This window comes from Balaenoptera acutorostrata, chromosome 20, assembly GCF_949987535.1.
Source record: "Balaenoptera acutorostrata chromosome 20, mBalAcu1.1, whole genome shotgun sequence".
Lineage (NCBI taxonomy): Eukaryota > Metazoa > Chordata > Mammalia > Artiodactyla > Balaenopteridae > Balaenoptera > Balaenoptera acutorostrata.
Window position 1 is genome coordinate 25,031,979 of NC_080083.1, and position 18,269 is coordinate 25,050,247.

General features: G+C 34.4%; 1 protein-coding gene and 1 pseudogene across 2 annotated transcripts in view; one reads left to right on the forward strand and one right to left on the reverse strand.

Annotated features, from left to right (window-relative positions):
• The window catches only part of VMP1 (vacuole membrane protein 1), a 129,291-nt gene that overhangs the window by 33,287 nt on the left and 77,735 nt on the right, over positions 1-18,269 (reverse strand). The gene's annotated exons all lie outside the window — the stretch shown is intronic.
• LOC130705978 (40S ribosomal protein S3a-like) lies at positions 16,088-16,809 on the forward strand (annotated as a pseudogene).

The window sequence follows — 18,269 nt, forward strand, 5'->3', positions numbered from 1 at the left end:
TTCCTTGTTTGTTGCTCTGCAATTTTAGAAGTTCTTTATTTTTAAACAACTTCAGTACTTCATTATTTGCATTAATTTGACAGCTTTCTAATGATGTAAAGCTAACATTTTCTATGCATTAAAATATTTCTGTTTGTGTTTGCTTTTAAAGTAAAGAGAGAAAAATGTACTATAGGTGTAATATTAGACAATAAACCCAACTCTCTCTCTCACACACACACGCACACAAAAACAGGAAAAAAACCCCTTCTTTTACTAAAGTTTAAAAGAACAATTTCAAACAAAACTTGCTATTCTTTTTAGGCCATCAGATAAAATAAACTAGCCAAGAAAAACTGTGCACCAATAATAATAAACAACAATAATTTAAAGGAAAAGTTTAACAAATTAATATGTGAGATTCAAAATTCAAGTTAAATATCAAAGGAAATTAATATTTCATTTTAATCGTTTTCTTTTTTTGCGTTTGTGGGAACTGTGTAGCAAGTTCAATTTGATTACTTCCTCAATTGTCATTCTTCATTAAAAAAAAAAATCTGTACAACTAAAACCAAATTCCTTTTAATAGTTTCATTTCGCTGGATTCACATTTCACAACGCTCACGTATTTCACAATTTTAAGTGCCTGAGAGGGGTTTCATCCTCTAGCTCTATCTAAATAAGCAGCACGCATTTACAACTAGTAATCATATATCATTTTCTACTTTTTAAAAGTAAATAAACAAAATACAAGTAAATAAAATTATCTTTCCCACTCCCACTGATAGTGATTATGTATGTAACCAATCATGCTTCTGAAAGTAAGAATGAGAGACACCAGGAACATTTCTCCAATGACTACAGAAGGCAGATGAAGAAAAGTTACAATAAGTCCTTACTACTGAGATTTCAAGGATTAATAAAGAAAAACAGACAATGCCTTCAAGTATGAATATTCCTGCACTACTTTTGTTTCACATTTCGTTTTCCTAATATATTTAAGATTAAGAGAAGAGAAACTGTACAGCTAATTATAATAATAATAATTAGCTTGCAAAATACTAATTTTTGAATTGAAGAAGTCAACTTAGATCTAAATATATAAAATAACGTTTATCTTCAAATGGTAACAGAAAATCTTTTCATTCTCATGATAAGGGATCACATTAAATTCCAAGATTTCTTTCAAAGCAACAGATAATCCCTAAACATGTTAAATGAATGCATTATTACTGGAGATAAGTATGTATTCAGTTAATACCTTATGTTAGTTTGAGCTGAACTATCACCATCAGTGTGAGGTAACTGGTCAGCAGTTTTATAAATTAACTGCCTTCTTAACACATTATATGTTAAAACTTCTTTTTTTTAAAATATATATATTTTTAAAGGATTTTATTTTATTTTTATTTTTATTGGCTGTGCCGTGTGGCTCGCAGTATCTTAGTTCCCTGACTAGGGATCGAACCCGGGCCCCCGGCACTGAAAGCCTGGAATCCTAACCACTGGACCACCAGGGAATTCCCTATGTTAAAACTTCTGCTGAGCTATTGCTCTTCTTGGGTTTGACACTGAAGTGGCTGCAAGGTCAATACTAAAAACCACAGAGCAACTGTTTCAATAATTTCTTGTGTATAAGAGGAATTTGTGTTAATATCTACTGTATTTGTGAAGTTCTTTTGGCATCTAAAAATGACTTGTTAATTCCTGTGTCCCAGTCAAATATGTTGTGTCATATTATTCTCTATTAACCAGAAATAGAGCTAAATGGTAACGATGACTTAATATTGTAAGCTGTTTCAGTATCATGGACAATCAGTCTGAAATATTAACTTGTTAAGATCCTAATAACCATGTAATTAAATATTTTCTACAATGAATAATATTTTACACATGGTAAAGGACACAATTAATGGGTACGATTAATTATCATCTTCACAGAAACTACAGTGAAACATAACTCATAATTTTTAAATCTTTCTCCTCTTAAAAACAGAATAAAATGTTTCCTAACTGCAATTTCCTACCTGTTACCAGGACTCTTTATGAGCTATTTTCACAGAAAGATATAGAGCATTAATTTATTAAATTCAAAGTGAACAAAATATTTTATTTTAGTGTTGACATCCTCAACAATATCATTAATGTAACTGATATGTTTTTAATATTGCATATTTGAGGTCTCCTTTAAATGTAGTATAATTTCAAAAGAGTCACATATCATCTTTTTTTTTTTTTTAAGATTTTTTTTAAGATATTTTGATGTCGACCATTTTTTTGGAAGTCTTTATTGAATTTGTTGCAACATTGCTGCTGTTCTGTTTTTGTTTTTTTTGGCCATGAGGCATGTGGGATCTTAGCTTCCCAATCAGGGATCGAACCTGCACCCCCTGCATTGGAAGGCGAAGTCTTAACTACTGGACTGCCAGGGAAGTCCCTATTCTTTTTTTTGAATTATAATGGACTCACACAAACTTATAAGATGAAGATTGCTAAGAAACAAACTCCAGAATTACAAGATAAAGTAGGGATATTAATTTGATGAAGTAAAGTGATTGTGACAATAGAAAATAATTAATAAATTTTTAATTCAGTACCTACAGGATGCTGGATTACAAAATACACACACATTTACCAAAAAGAGTGATCAGAACAGAGTGGTGCAACTACTTTTGAAAATGAAAGTTTCAATATCCAATTTATAGCTTTTACATTATTAAATCAGAGATGATCACTGGAATTCCTATTTAAATTGGAAATTAGGGTAGAATTGTATAATAGCGCAAATAGAATACATCATATAAACACATTTCAGGAAAGCAATTTTATTCTAGAAATAATTTATAGATTTAGAACTTTTAATAAGAGATTAGAGAGTTCTCATTCAGGATGCCAACATAGGAAGCTCTTGAACTCACCTCCTCCCATGAACACACTGAACTCACAACTCCCATCTTCTTCCTGTAGAGCGAAAGGCTTGGCTCCCCACAAACCCATACCTGATGACCCAACTTTTAAGACTTCCACCTGATAGATAGGCCCCCAAAACATCTAGATTTGAAAGTCAACAGGACTTGTGTCCATGAGACCCACAAGATTATAGTGGACTAAGAGATACCAAAATAAGAAAGTAATATTAACATATCTAAATGGAGAAATAGACAGCAATACAATAACAGTAGGAGACTTCAATACAATACTCCACTTTTACCAATGGATAGATCATTCAGACTGAAAATCAATAAGGAAACATTGGACTTAAATGACACATAAGACTAGTTGGACTTAACAGACATTTACAGAACATTCCATCCAAAAGCAACAGAATATACATTCTTCTTTAGCACACATGGAACATTATCCAGGACAGATCATGTATTAGAACATAAGACAAGTATTAATAAATTTAAGAAGACTGAAATCATATTAAGTATCTCTTCTGGCCACAGTGGTATAAAACTAAAAATCAATTTCAAGAAGAAAATTGGAAAATTCACAAATGTATGAAGATTTAACAACATGCTATTGAACGACCAATGGGTCAAGGAACTCAAAAGTGAAATTAAAAAAATATCTTGAGACAAATAAAATTGGAAACACAAAATAGGAAAACTTAAGGGATGCAGCAAAAGCAGTTCTAAGAGGGAAATTCATAGTGATAAATGCATACATTAAGAAACAAGATCTCAAACAACCTAACTTTATACCTCAAGGAACTAGAACACAAAGCACAAACTAAGCCCAAAGTTAGTAGAAGGAAGGAAATAACAAAGATCATAGTGGAAATAAATGAAATAGACTAGAAAAACAATAGAAGAAGTCAATGAAACTAAGATGATTTTTGGAAAAGATAAATTAGACAAAACTTTAGCTAGACTCACCAAAAAAAAAAAGGGGGCTTAAATAAATAAAGTAAAAAATGAAAGAGGAGACATGACAACTGACACCATATAACTACAAAGGATCATAAGAGACTATTATGAACAATGACATGCTGAAAAATTGAACAACCTAGAGAAATGGATACATTTCTAGAAACCTACAACCTACCAACACTGAATCATGAAGAAACAGAAAATCTGAACAGACTAAATACTAGTAAGGAGATTGAATTAGTAATCAAAAATCTCCCAACAAAGAAGAGTTCAGGAACAGATGGTTTCACTTGTGAATTCTACCATATATGTAAAGAACTAACACCACTCTTCTCAAACTCTTCCAAAAAACTGAAGAGGAGGGATCACTTGCAAATTCATTTTAAGAGGCCAGCATTACCCCAAAACCAAAACCAGACAAGGACACTACAAGTAAAGAAAATTATTGGCCAATATCCCTGATGAACACAGATGCAAAAATTCTCAAAAAAAAAGGAAAATCATCACACAGATTCTCAACAAAGTGGGTACAGAGGGAATTAGGCCATATATGACAAGCCCACAGCTAATATCATAGTCTTGTGAAAAACTGAAAGCTTTTCCTCTAAGATTAAGAAGAAGACAGGATGCTCACTCTCTTATCATTTTTATTCAAATGGGAAATGAAAAAGTAAAACCATCTCTGTTGGCAGATGACATGATGTTATATACAGAAAATCCTAAAAACTCCACCAGAAAACTGTTAGAACTAATCAACTAATTCAGTCAAGTTGGAGAATAAAAAATCAATATACAAAAATCTATCGTGGGGACTTCCCTGGTGGCACAGTGGTTAAGAATCCGCCTGCCAATACAGGGGACATGGGTTTAAGCCCTGCTCCGGAAAGATCCCACATGCTGCAGAGCAACTAAGCCTGTGCGCCACAACTACTGAGCCTGTGCTCTAGAGCCCGCATGCCACAGCTACGGAAACCCACGTGCCTAGAGCCCATGCTCCGCAACAAAGAGAAGCCACCATGATGAGAAGCCCGCACACCACAACGAAGAGTAGCCCCTGCTTGCCACAACTAGAGAGAAAGCCCGTGTGCAGCAATGAAGACCCAATGCAGCCAAAACAAAACGAAAAATCTATTGTGTTTCTATACACTAATAATGAACTATCAGAAAAAGAAATTAAGAAAACATTTGCATTTACAATTGCACCAAAAAAGAATAAAATACCTAGGAATACATTTAACCAAGGAGGTAAAAAACCTGCATACTGAAAGCTATAAGACACTGAAGAAAGAAACTGAAGACACAAATAAATGGAAAGACATTATATGCTCATGGGTTGGAAGAATATTGTTCGAGTGTCCATACTACTCAAAGCAATCTACAGATTCAATGCAATCTCAAACAAAATTCCAATGGCATTTGTCACAGAAATAGAACAAACAATCCCCAAATTTGTATGGAATGACAGAAGACCCAGAATAGCCAAAGCAATCTTAGTAAAGATGAACAAAGCTGGGGCCATTATGCTTTCTGATTCCAAACTGTATTACAAAGCTACAGTAATCAAAACTGTATGATAGTGGCTTAAAAACTGACGCATAGATCAATGGAAAAGAATAGAGAGCCCAGAAATAAACCCTCACATATATGAAATATTAATTTATGACAAAGGAGCCAAGAATATACAATGGGGAAAGAATAGTCTCTTCAATAAACGGTGTTGAAAAAAATTAGATAGCCACATGCAAAAGAATCAAACTGGACCCCTATCTTACACCACACACAAAAATCAATTCAAGATGGATTAAACACTAGAACATATGATTTGAAACCATAAAACTCCTAGAAGAAAACATAGGGGATAAGCCCCTTGACCTTGGTCTTAGCAATGATTTTTTGGATATGACACCAAAGCAAAGGCAACAAAACCAAAAATAAACACTTAGGATTACATCAAATTAAAAAGCTTTGCACAGCAAAGGAAACCATCAACAACATGAAAACGCAACGTAACAACTGGGAGAAAATTTTTGCAAACCATGTATCTAACAAGGGGTTAATATCCAAAATATATAGGGAACTCACACAATTCAACAGAAAAGAAAATCTGATTAAAAAATAGGTAGAGGATATGAACAGATATTTTACCAAAAAGACACACATATGGCAAACAGGTACATGAAAAGGTGCTCAACAACACTAATCATCAGGGAAATCAAAACCATAATGAGATATCACCTCACAACTATTAGAATGGCCATCATAAAACAGACAAGAAATAACAACTGTTCGGACTTCCCTGGTGGTCCAGTGGTTAAGATTCCACCTTTCAATGCAGGGGACGAGGGTTCAATCCCTGGTCAGGGAACTAATATCCCACATGCCATGGGGCAACTAAGCCCGTGTGCCGCAACTACAGAGCCATGCACTATGGAGCCTGTGTGCCGCAACTAGAGAGAAGCCCGCACACCGCAATGAAGAGCCCGCGCACCGCAATGAAAGATCCTGTGTGCCGCAATTAAGACGCGACGCAGCCAAAAATAAATAATAAATAAACGTTAAAAACTAAAATAAAAGAGATAACAAGTGTTGGCAAAGATGCGGAGAAAAAGACGTGCACTGTTGGTGGGAATGGGTACAGCCAGTATAGAGGGTACTCGAAAAATTAAAATTAGAACTACCATATGACCCAACAATTTCACTTCTGGGTTTTGTTCCAAAAGAAATGAAATCACTATCTTGAAAAAATATCTGCAACTCCCCGCCCAGGTTTATTGAAATATTATTATTTACAATAGCCAAGACATAGAAACAACCTAAGTGTCTATTGATGGATGAATAGATAAAGAAAATGTGGGATATATACGTAAAGATAGAAAGACACACATTGTAATATTATTCAGTCATAAAAAAGAAGGAAATCTTGCCATTTGCAACAACATGGATAGATTTAGAGGGCATTATGTTAAGTCAAATAAGTCAGAGAAAGACAAATACTATATGATCTCACTTATATGTGCAATCTAAAAAAAACACCCTGAGATCATATATACAGAAAACCAGGTTGGTGACTGCCAGAGGCAGATGGATGGAGGATGGGTGATACGGGCATAGGTAGTCAAAAGGTACAAACTTCCAGTTAAAAGATAAATAAGTTCTGGGGATGTAATGTACAGCATGGTGATTCTCATTAACAGGACTGTACTGTATATTTGAAAGTTGTTAAGAGACATCTTAAAAGTTCTCATCACAAGAAAAAAAAATTTGTAACAATATGTGGTGATGGATGTTAACTAAACTTATTGTGGTAATAATTTTGCAGTATATACATACATCAAATCATTATGTTGTATACCTAAAACTAATACAATGTTAGATGTCAATTATATCTCAATTAAGAAAAATAAGGATTCAGCAGTTAAAAAGAAGGAAAAAAAACCAATAAGGAACTAATGGTTCCTTAGATGGTTCACAGATGGGGCAAAAATCAAGACTGTAAATAACAAATATGAGAAATCTGTGTACTCCAATGTGTAACAAGTAAACATTTGTTTTATCTTCTTCGTATCCCATCCAGTACACTACTATTTAAGAAGTTAAAAATAATGATTATAAACAGTATTGGATTTTCTAGCTAGAATTATCTATTGCTTGTTTTTGTCATCTAAAAATGGGATATGGTTCCTTCTCTCTGACACATTAAAAATAAAATTGAAGAACATAAACACCATCTTTTCCCCTTTGAAAAAGGGGGGAATTACACATAAAACATATAAATATAAAAATCAGATCACACATTAATCAAAATCTATGAAGTCATGTCTAAAAATGAACACAAAGGAGATCTGTGTATTTTTTGAAACAGTAAGAACCATTTATTTTGGCAACTAGCTAAATTTAATAAGTACTAAAAACCTGATCCATCTAGAAATGTGAAAATTCAGATTTTGCTCCTGTTCATATTCATACATTTCTATTATTTAGTGCAGTTTTATTAGACTGCATATTGTGAAAATTTAGTTGGTCACAAATAGCATCTTTTTAATGAACAGAATAAAAATGTGAGAGCAGTACATGTGATACAAGTAAATACTGTTTCACAAAACATTATTTCAGTTACACATGCATAGGCCCTAAGTACAATCAATGTAGTCTGTAACATGGAGTATAGTAAAAAATAAAGGTCCATGAGTGACACACATTTCAGAGAGTTGTGCCTAAAATAGACAGATATCAGCTATATAATTAAATGAATTTCTACATGTACTCGTATATTTATTACCAAATTTACTTTGGGGGAAGGGTGGTAAAACTATTTTTTTTTAGCTGTACAGCAGATACACAGTAATGTACATAAATCTAAAATATACATCTTGGTGAAATTTTACAAAGAACACACCCATGTAACTACCACCAAGATTCAGATACAGAACATTACCAGAACTCCAGAAACCCCACTGGTGGCACTACTAGTAATTACTTCTTCTCCCAAAATAACCACTATCATTGACTTCTTCTTTTTCTTTTTTTTTTTTAACATGACAGGCTTGCATTCATGCCTCTTTTTTTTTTTTTTTTTTTAATTTATTTATGGCTGTGTTGGGTCTTCGTTTCTGTGCGAGGGCTTTCTCTAGTTGCGGCAAGTGGGGGCCACCCTTCATCGCGGTGTGCGGGCCTCTCATTATCGCAGCCTCTCTTGTTGCGGAGCACAGGCTCCAAAAGCGCAGGCTCAGTAATTGTGGCTCATGGGCCTAGTTGCTCTGCACCATGTGGGATCTTCCCAGACCAGGGCTCGAACCCGTGTCCCCTGCATTGGCAGGCAGATTCTCAACCACTGTGCCAACAGGGAAGCCCCTCATTGACTTCTATTACTATAAATGTAGCTTGCCTATTTTTGAACTTTATATAAATGGAATTATACAGTAGGTCCTCTTTTATTTCTGGCTTCTGTAGGTCAACATTATGTCCATGTGATTCACTCCTGCTGTTGCACGTGGCAATAATCAATTTGCTGCCTTTGTATGACTATACCACAATTTATTTACTCTACTGTTGGTGGACATTAGGGTTGTTTCTAGTTTGGGGCTATTACAAATAATGCTGCTATGACTACTCTTGTCAAGTCTTCTGGAGCATCTTTCTTCTATGTATAAATCTACAAAATGGAACTGCTAGATCGTAGGGTATGTTTATGTAGACAGTGCCAAACACTTTTCAAAAGTGGCTGTAACATAAATTACTCTTAATATTGCTTCCATGTTGCCAGTTGATAATAAATCCCAATTGAAAAAAATCTAAACCTATTTACTTTCCTACAGATGGTTCTAATGAGTCTGTCTGTGGTAATTAGTAGCTCTGATAACTCAAACATATGAAGACTGAATAAATTCAAGCATGAAAAGAGGAGGAAAAGAAAAGCTTTAAGTGCTGAGTTTTGGGAAAACTACATATAGTTTTTACCCATACAGAATTTTAGAAGACAAAATTAGAACCAAAATTCTTATTTAAAAGCAATTAAATTCAACCCAAAAAAGCTGGTAACTACCATATATATATGGTATATGCATGCATGGTAATAAAGAATATAAAGATGAGGACATTGTGGTTTGACCATTAATTCTATAATCGTTTAGCAAGTGTTTACTACATGCCAAATGCTATTATAGGAGCAACGGATACAACACTAAATCAAATTGATAACCTGGATCCTCATGGAGCTTACAGTTTAATGGGAGGAGACAACAACTACAAAATGGGGTGGCAGGCAAGTTGTAATTTTAAATAGGATGGTTGGAGAAGGCCTGACAGAAAAGGTGACATTTGATTAAAAACCTAAAGGAGGTGAGGGAATAAGCCAGGCTAAGAATGTAGAGGAAGACTGTTCCAGCAAGTGTTTTCCCTTGAGAGAGAAATAAATAATCTAGTGTGTATATGTGGATGGTGGGTGGGTTGCAATTGGTAGAGATGGGGAAAGAGATGACTAAGGAAACCTACAATGAAAAGGAAAGCATGAAAAAGAGGAACAGAATATAAGAACACCAATTCTACAGATTTACTGCAACATCAAATGATACAGCACCAACTTTGTTGTTTTCAGACTTCCCTGAGCCACAGTTTCTTCATCTTTTCTGCAAAATGATGATAATAATATCTATCACCATGATAATTAAGAGACAAAACTGATTATGGGACAAAATTGTTTAGACTGATATTACTTGACATTACTATCAAGAAAAAAACCCTGAGAACCAATGAAATAAAATATCTTGTCAGAATTCTTAGACACTATGTGAGCTCAGTTCTAGGGCGACATCACAAGTTAAGGGGATAAGAGGCTTTTGTTTTGTTTTGTTTCTAATTTCAAAAAGAGAAGAGCAACATGTTAATATCAAGGAAGGACGAGGGCTATGAAGCAGGAAGGAGGAAAGGAAGGAAATGCATTAAGAATTGAAAATTTATCAAATCTGCCTTGCAGTGCAACCAATTAGTTTACCAAACACTCCATGACAAGAGGGTAAGATGGAAATAAGAGGAAATTCTTTAGTTACTTACATCTGTAATGGTCACCTCACCATGATTACTAATCGTAAAATTCACAAATCATCTATTAGACACAAAATATCTCTTGGGTAGTCTAGGAGCAAAGAAGAGATGGAAGAAATAAGGTTTCAGGAGACTTTCTCAGGGTCTGACAGTCAGCATTTGCTAACATTTTCAGATAAAAAGTAGAGCAGTATTTTTGGAAGTTCCAGATAACTATAGAGTTTTTTTCCTCCTTTTCACAGTCCAAGTTACCAGCAGTAAAACCAGCCAGTATCTGCTGCTTCCTTTTCCTCTCTCTATCCCTGCTTAGTTTTCTGTTGAAAAGAAACCATATGGTAATTCTTAGGAAGGCAGGCAGGCCGGCATCCACTCCTATCAGTGCCTGCCTGGCCTCTACTTGAAATAACAACGAACACTGTAGCCCAAGAAGAACAACAGCGCTCTAGACACTCAGGGAAAATGTCTGAGTATGCAAGATTTATTAGAAATGACACATTACACAAGTAATGCATTTTTCTTTTCTTCTCTCTCTTCTTCCTGTCTGAAGTCAATATCTCCTCATGTGATCTTCTCATGTCTCACCAGAAAGGGTATTTACCAAATCTTAGTTAATGCTAGGGGGGAAAAAAAATCACCCTTCATTTTTAGCATTTATAATTGATTGTAGTTTGGTTGTAAGTAACTAATGAATAACTTTTATTTCCAGATTAAAACTGGAATTTAAACAAAAAGCATATGACAATCTACTGTGTATGTAAGAACAATAATACTGTGAATGAAAAAAAGGGGGAAAAAAGTAAAAATGGTTGAGATGAACTCAGACATGCAAAGTTATGAAAACTAGGTCAGTACAGAATTTACAAAATTGTCAGGGACAGGAAACTTAAGAGACCGAAAACAAAGCATAAAGATAAATGGGATCATCTCTATGATGAGAAATGTAAATAGTGGGATTCTTTCCTAAGATAGACCCAATCATCCCACTTAACAAGTTTATAAATGGTCCCAAAAAAAGGAACAGAGTTTAAGTTCTAAAACTACAGCTGAAATTAAAATTATAAAGTGCCAAAATCATGGCAATAAATTTAAAGATCATGTAAACTTGGGAGAGAAAAAGGAAACGTGGAAGGTAAGTTTCAAAGTGGATAACAGTAAGATAACACATTTAGGGAAAAATTATTTAAATGTAAAATGATGGGGAATTCCCTGGCAGTCCAGTGATTAGGACACTGTGCTTTCACTGCTGAGAGCCTGGGTTCGATTCCTGGTCAGGGAGCTAAGATCCTGCAAGCCATGCAATGTGGCTAAAAAAAAAAAAACTATATATATATATATATATATAGATATATATATTTAGATAGATAGATAGATAAAGTGATGGGTTATAAAAGTTTCCAGTTATGAACAAAGGAAAGGGAACTGGGAGTGGTCTCCCAAGTAAACAGTTTATTGAAGTAAACATGAAGTAAACAATTTATTAAAAACATTAGCAAAATGCATTGCCAAACAGGACTGTGGTTGTAGAAATCTGAAAAAACACAAGTACAGTAGTGTAGTTGTCCCTGAAAAATCATATGCAGTTCTGACAACTTCATGTCAGAAAAAATGTAAAAGAATTAGATAAAGATCCATGGGGGGAGCACGAATTAAAATGATCAAAGAGTTTGGGGTTATTAGATATAAAAAGTAAATGATTATTTTTTTTAGAAAGGCTGAAAAGGTAACTGACTAAAATCTATAAAGTTATGAACAGAGGAAAGGAAAAGTGTTTAAAAAAAATCTTACAATACTAGAATGAGGGTAGCACCCTTTATAACGTGAAAGAGGCAAATTTAAAACAAACAAATGGGAGCGTGGCTTTAAATAACAGCCTATGAACTTACTGAAGTCTTTACCTCAAGGAGTAGTAAAAATAAATTTTTACAAGTTTTGATAAATTAATGGATGCAGACCCTTATCAGGGAAAGTGGACAAGGAAGTCTACAGTACATGCCTACTTTTGAGGGGAGCACTGTATTAATTACCATGCCTACTTCCTGGTGTCTCTACATAGCCCTTTAGTTTAAAAGCATGATAGTCATGTTTATTACATGGTAAGGCCCAAGACAGGAAAACGGGAAGAACACTCTACCAGGAGAAATTTTCTTAAATACTCAGCGAGAAAGAACTACATATCTGTTATGACAAACCAAGAACCTTGACGAATTAGAAACAAAAACACCTTTTGTAATAGGAAATGAGCATAATAGTTATTCTGCTGTCCATGTCTTGCACTAACTCTGATCTTAGGCCAGGATCCCTAGGAGCATTCAGCAGTTACAACAGAGGGTGGATGTGTATTTAGTGTGTTACTGATTTGCAAACTCGAGCAAAAGCACAGCATACATACAGTCTGTTGGTCTAAGTTTCAATGAAAGGGGCCTTTCTAAAGGCATTTTACAAAAGGTGTTTGAAACACAAACCTGAGTAAAATCTTTAAATTAGTTTAACAAAGGTAACCTAATGCCTGTCTAATGCTTATCCCCTCCACCCCATAGCTGTAAACAGGTGTGCAAATGAGAAGAATGAAGCAGACATAAAACAAAACTATATTTTTCTCCAATGTCTAAAGCAAACTAACAAGAAAAATCTTAAACATTTATTACTTATTGCGCTTTGTAAATGAATGTATTAACCTCTTATTTTCATTTTTAAATCATCTAATTTCAATTAGAATGCTTCTTCATCAAAACTAATGTTTCTCTTCTATTTTGATTTGATCATTGAGTTTGTGAGCATTGTTAGAATATAAACAATTTTAAACTTCCATTATTCTGTAGTATTCTTTCCTGTGAGGAATACTTAGCTCAAAATTTTCTACCATGTTCTTTTCCCTAAATTTATTTTGTTACAAAAAAGGTAAGCAGAATAAAAATGATTTTAAGGAGGTTAAGTTTAAATGTATTCTTTAAATTTATTTTTAAAATAAAAGTCTGGCCAAGATGACGTGGTTAAATACAGAAATGAACGTGTAAAAATAAACGGGTTCAGGAGTGCACGATGAGCAGACAAGTTTCCCAGTGGCCACTGATTTGGCAGTTTGAATCAAATTGCGACTCTCTTTCCTGTTAATACTACTATAAGAATGGGTTAAAGAAAATGAGAAGAGTCAGAAAACGAAGAAAGATTAAAAGTCTGGGAGTGGAGGGGCAAGAGAAGAATTCAAAATAAAGTGAAATCTTCCTGAGAAAGCAAATAAAATGAGGTATTAAGAATTCCACCATAATTCATGCTAAGTGTGCTTAGAAACTACAACTACAGAACTATTTTAAGTGCTACCTTTTCTTGTTGAACCAAATGCAAGTAAGTGACCTTTGTGTACCAAAAGCTAACTGTGCTAGTAGTCGCAATATCTTGCAACAGAATCCTTCAAAAGAGACCACTTAAAATTGCTTAATCTTGATGGTACTTTGTGGTAAAATTATGAGCCAGCTCTGAAAGAAGATCTAGCAGGCCTGCCTTTTCAAAAACTTAACGTTGTTGGGTGTGGTTGGTTGATTCTGAAAAGAGAAACTACAATAAGCCTTGGTAGCTTTGACACAGCCTTTAAGTGATAAATAAATGTGTTTAACATGTGTCTCTAATGTTCATTACGGTAAAGTTGATCAGTTTAACCCTTTGCAAACAAGCAAGAGATCTTGAGAACAGAAGCTTTTCTGTGGAACTCCTGACGCAACACAAACCATAGCAGTTACTGCAAAGCTTAATGCAAACCCTCTAGAGTCCACGTTGACAAATTCTTTAACAAGCCCTGTGGTTACAGGGAAGCTGGTTTCACTCTGACTCACTCCTACTCAAACAGTTTACTGGAAATGAAGGGGAGGGGGAATTTTCAGAGAAGTCATGTGATGGCCAGACAAACCACAGCCAGTAAAGGTTCAACAGAGTCAAAAACAGGTCCCAGCAACAACCAGCACCCAGAGTGTTCAACTGGCACTAAATTATATGAAAATGAGTCCTGTTGGGTTTCTGATCATCCACACCATGAACTCTTTCATAAATCTCTGTATATAAAAGAACGGATACTTCACAGGAGGAAAAACCCGCAGGCACTGACATGGTGTGTGCAACTACAAACACTTCATAGGAAAATGTGCTTAACAAAAAATAGCATCAAAGGAAGGTTAAAGCACTTTAGCGAATGTATAAATAATCATTATTAAATGCTTTCCCATTGTCTCTAAACTCAAATGATCAAACATATATTCTATCATTATCAAAAGAATGCCAAACCGCCCCCCCAAAACCCCTTTAACTATCACCTTGTACTTTGGAGGATGTTCACTGGGTAATCTATTCTGCATACAAAGAAAATGCACCATAAGAATGAGAACTACACTATATTCAATATCTTGTAATGACCTACAATGGAACAGAATCTGAGAAAGAATATATATATACACATATAACTGAATCACTTTGCTGTACACCTGAAACACTGTAAATCAACTATATTTCAATTAAAAAAAAGATATTACTCAGTATTCTAAAAAAAAAAAAAACTACATTACAACTGATGAACTTTTTTTGGTTTATCACTTACGTGTTTTCACTAATAAAATAATGTAAATAACTTGAAATTTCTGAATAGGAAATGGATCCCATTCAACCCCCCCAAAAAGGTATTTTCAGCCTTAAATATATTTAATACAAGCTAGTAAAAGATATTAGTATTTAAACTTAACTTGGGGACTTAGTTTCAATAAATCAGACTAAGTGTAAGTGGCAAGTATTAATTAATTTAAATACTGCTGTCCTAAACAGAAGCTAAGAAACGCTCCCTTAAAATAAAATTAAATCCAGAAATTATAAAACAGCCTTTGAGGAACTAGTTAATCTAAGGTGGTGTACAGACTCATGAATTACACCCAACAGAAAGAAAAGCTAACCACTATAAATATGGAGGAAAAGACTGTACTATTTTAAAAGATAAGTTCTAAGAAATTTAAATTTCTTATTTCTAACTTAATTCTCAATTTTCTATAGTGATAGTAACTTTCACAGTCAGCAACCTAATATTTTATGAAAAAGAATCCAAGCAGCTAGGTCACTTGGACAGATGTCATTTAGGAAAGCAAACTTATTCAAACCATATTCTTCTAAGTAAATATGTACAACATTCCTACCCTACTGTGTAAGTTTTAAACACAAAAATACAACCACCCATGCTCCCGTTCCCCATTACTTCAATAATAGTGGCTGCCCTAATCTTTTAGGGTACATCAAGCAAATAAGTTACTTTATTTTTTCAAACTCTTTTATTCCTCATGTCTTTAATTTACCTTTTTCTTTGGTTATACAGCTTACAGAATAAACAAGTCACCACAATAACCTTTATTTTTTTCTAAAGTATAGAACTTTACAAGCATTATTTTACTTAATGTGAATTCAAAAGTATAAGTCATTTAACTTAATGATGTCTACTATATTATCTTCAACCCTTGCTCTCAGATGATTTTTTTTTGAATGAAAGATTCTGTAAATTCTGTAGTGCTTTACAATCAGATGATTATTAAACTCAAAGATGCAAAACAGTTCAACCTTTTTTATGTAAGATGATTTCTGTGTTCACCGTATTTTATATTTTATTTTGCAGTGGAGTAAGACTGAATATTCCCTTTTGGCTGAGCAGCAACACAGAGGTCTGCAAGAATAAGCACCTTACAAAAGGCAGCAAAAAGGGAGCCTAGAGGAAAGTGGTTGATCCATTTTCTAAGAAAGATCGGTATGATGTGAAAGCACCAGATATGTTCAATATAAAAATACAGGAAAAACTGGTCACAAAAACTCAAGGAACCAAAATCACATTGGATGGCCTCAAGGGTCATGTTTTGAAGTGAGCTTTGCTGATCTGCAGAATGATGAAGTTGCATTTAGAAAATTCAAGCTAATTACTGAGGATGTTCAGGGCAAAAACTGTCTAATTTCCGTGGCATAGATCTTGCTTATGACAAAATGTGCTCCACGGTCAAAAAATGGCAGCCCATGACTGAAGCCCATGTTGATGTCAAGACTACTGATGATTATTAACTTCGTCTATCCAGTGCTGTTTTTACTAAAAAATGCAGCAATCAGATTCAGAAAACCTCACTGTTAGCACCAATAGGTCTGCCAAAACCAGAAGAAGATGACTTGAAAGAAATTGTCAAAAAACTGATTCCAGACAGCATTGGAAAAGACATGGAAGAGGCTTGCCAATCTATTTATCTGCTCTATGATGTCTCTGTTAGGAAAGTAAACCCCAGGTTTGAAATGGGAAAACTCATGTTTCATGATGAAGGCAGTAAGTAGTTCTGGAAAAGCTAATGGGGATGAGACAGGTGCTAAACTTGAACAAGCTGATGGATATGAGCCACCAGTCCAAAAAACTGTTTAAAATTCAGACTTGTGTGACAAATAAAAAATCTTATTTGTGATGTTAATAAAAAAGACTGAATATTAAGTGAACATGTTTCATGTAATGGTACCTTTTCTCTCTTAACTGATATTTCTTAGTTCATTCAAAGTATCTACTGCGTGAGTAGTATGTGCAAGACCATGCAGGCACAGCCAAAAATACAAATATTTTTGTGGCCTCCTCTCGAGGAGCTTACAAACTCCTGGGTAAGATGAGAAAAGCCCACAGACAGTTTTAAAAGAAGGTAGAAAGTGATAAGTGACACAAGAAAGATACAGCAAGAGACAATTTCCAGGGACTGGGAAGATTTTTGAGCAGCAAAGTTCCATGACCAGAGGTATTTTTCAGAAAATTGTTTTTTGTTGCTTTCTGTAGAAATAGATTGGGGGGGGAAAAGGCTAGTAAAGAGGAGACCTATTAGGAAGTCACTATAAATGTTCAGTGGAGAAGTGATAAAGGCATGAACCAGCAGTGGGAAGGGAAAAGAGAGGACGAATTTGAAGATACTGTGGAGGTAGAATCAACAGGCCTGAAGAATGACTGGATATGAGAAGTGAGGAGGGAGTCAGATGATTCAAATTTTGACACCAAGTGATTATGAGGACAGTGATATCATTAACAGAAATCAGGAACAAAGAAGAAAAAGATCATAAAGGGAATAATTAAACCTTGCATGAAACAGTCCACAAAGCACATAACAGCTCTCTAGACGTAACTCTTATAAATGATGCTAGAATTGTTCAAGGTCGTAGGAAGCTATATTCATTCATGTCTACCTCCCACAGACATCTAGTAAAAACATGATAGAAAGCCAAGAGCAAAAGGAAGTCAGCTTAGTGGAAAAATACTGCCCAATCTCAATACTGTAGTCACAAAAATAAAGTAGGTACCATAAAGAATCAGAATTCAAATAAATGCATTAATAATCTTTTTTTCTCCCCCAAATACCTACAGAACAAAATCCAACCATCAGTCAAAACTGGAATTTAAGTAAATACTTAGCTTTAAAATTGTTACCTAGAAACGGTTTCCTAGTAAAAGCATATACACCCTTTAACCTAGTTGGAGAGCACTGGTAAAGCAACGAGAGCCAAGGTTTTTTTCACTCTTCCTGCTGATAAACTTATTCTACCAAAGGCTTTTACCTTCAAGAATAAAAAACACATTTCCCACCCTGTTTCATTTTACTTAATTTGCTATTTTAGCTACAGTTGATCCAACTTTTTTATTGCTCTTGTCAAATTGGGGGTTTTACAAAATACATGCATCTATGAGGAAATTCCAGCACCAAAGTCAGATAAACTTTTGGATCTTTATGAAACTGATTACTATAAAAACTTTTAAATCACAATCACAATCAATAAGCTATAACTAAAAAGATGTCAGGAAACTTATAGATTAGCAAATAAAAACCTAGTATCTTTTTATATACCATTAAT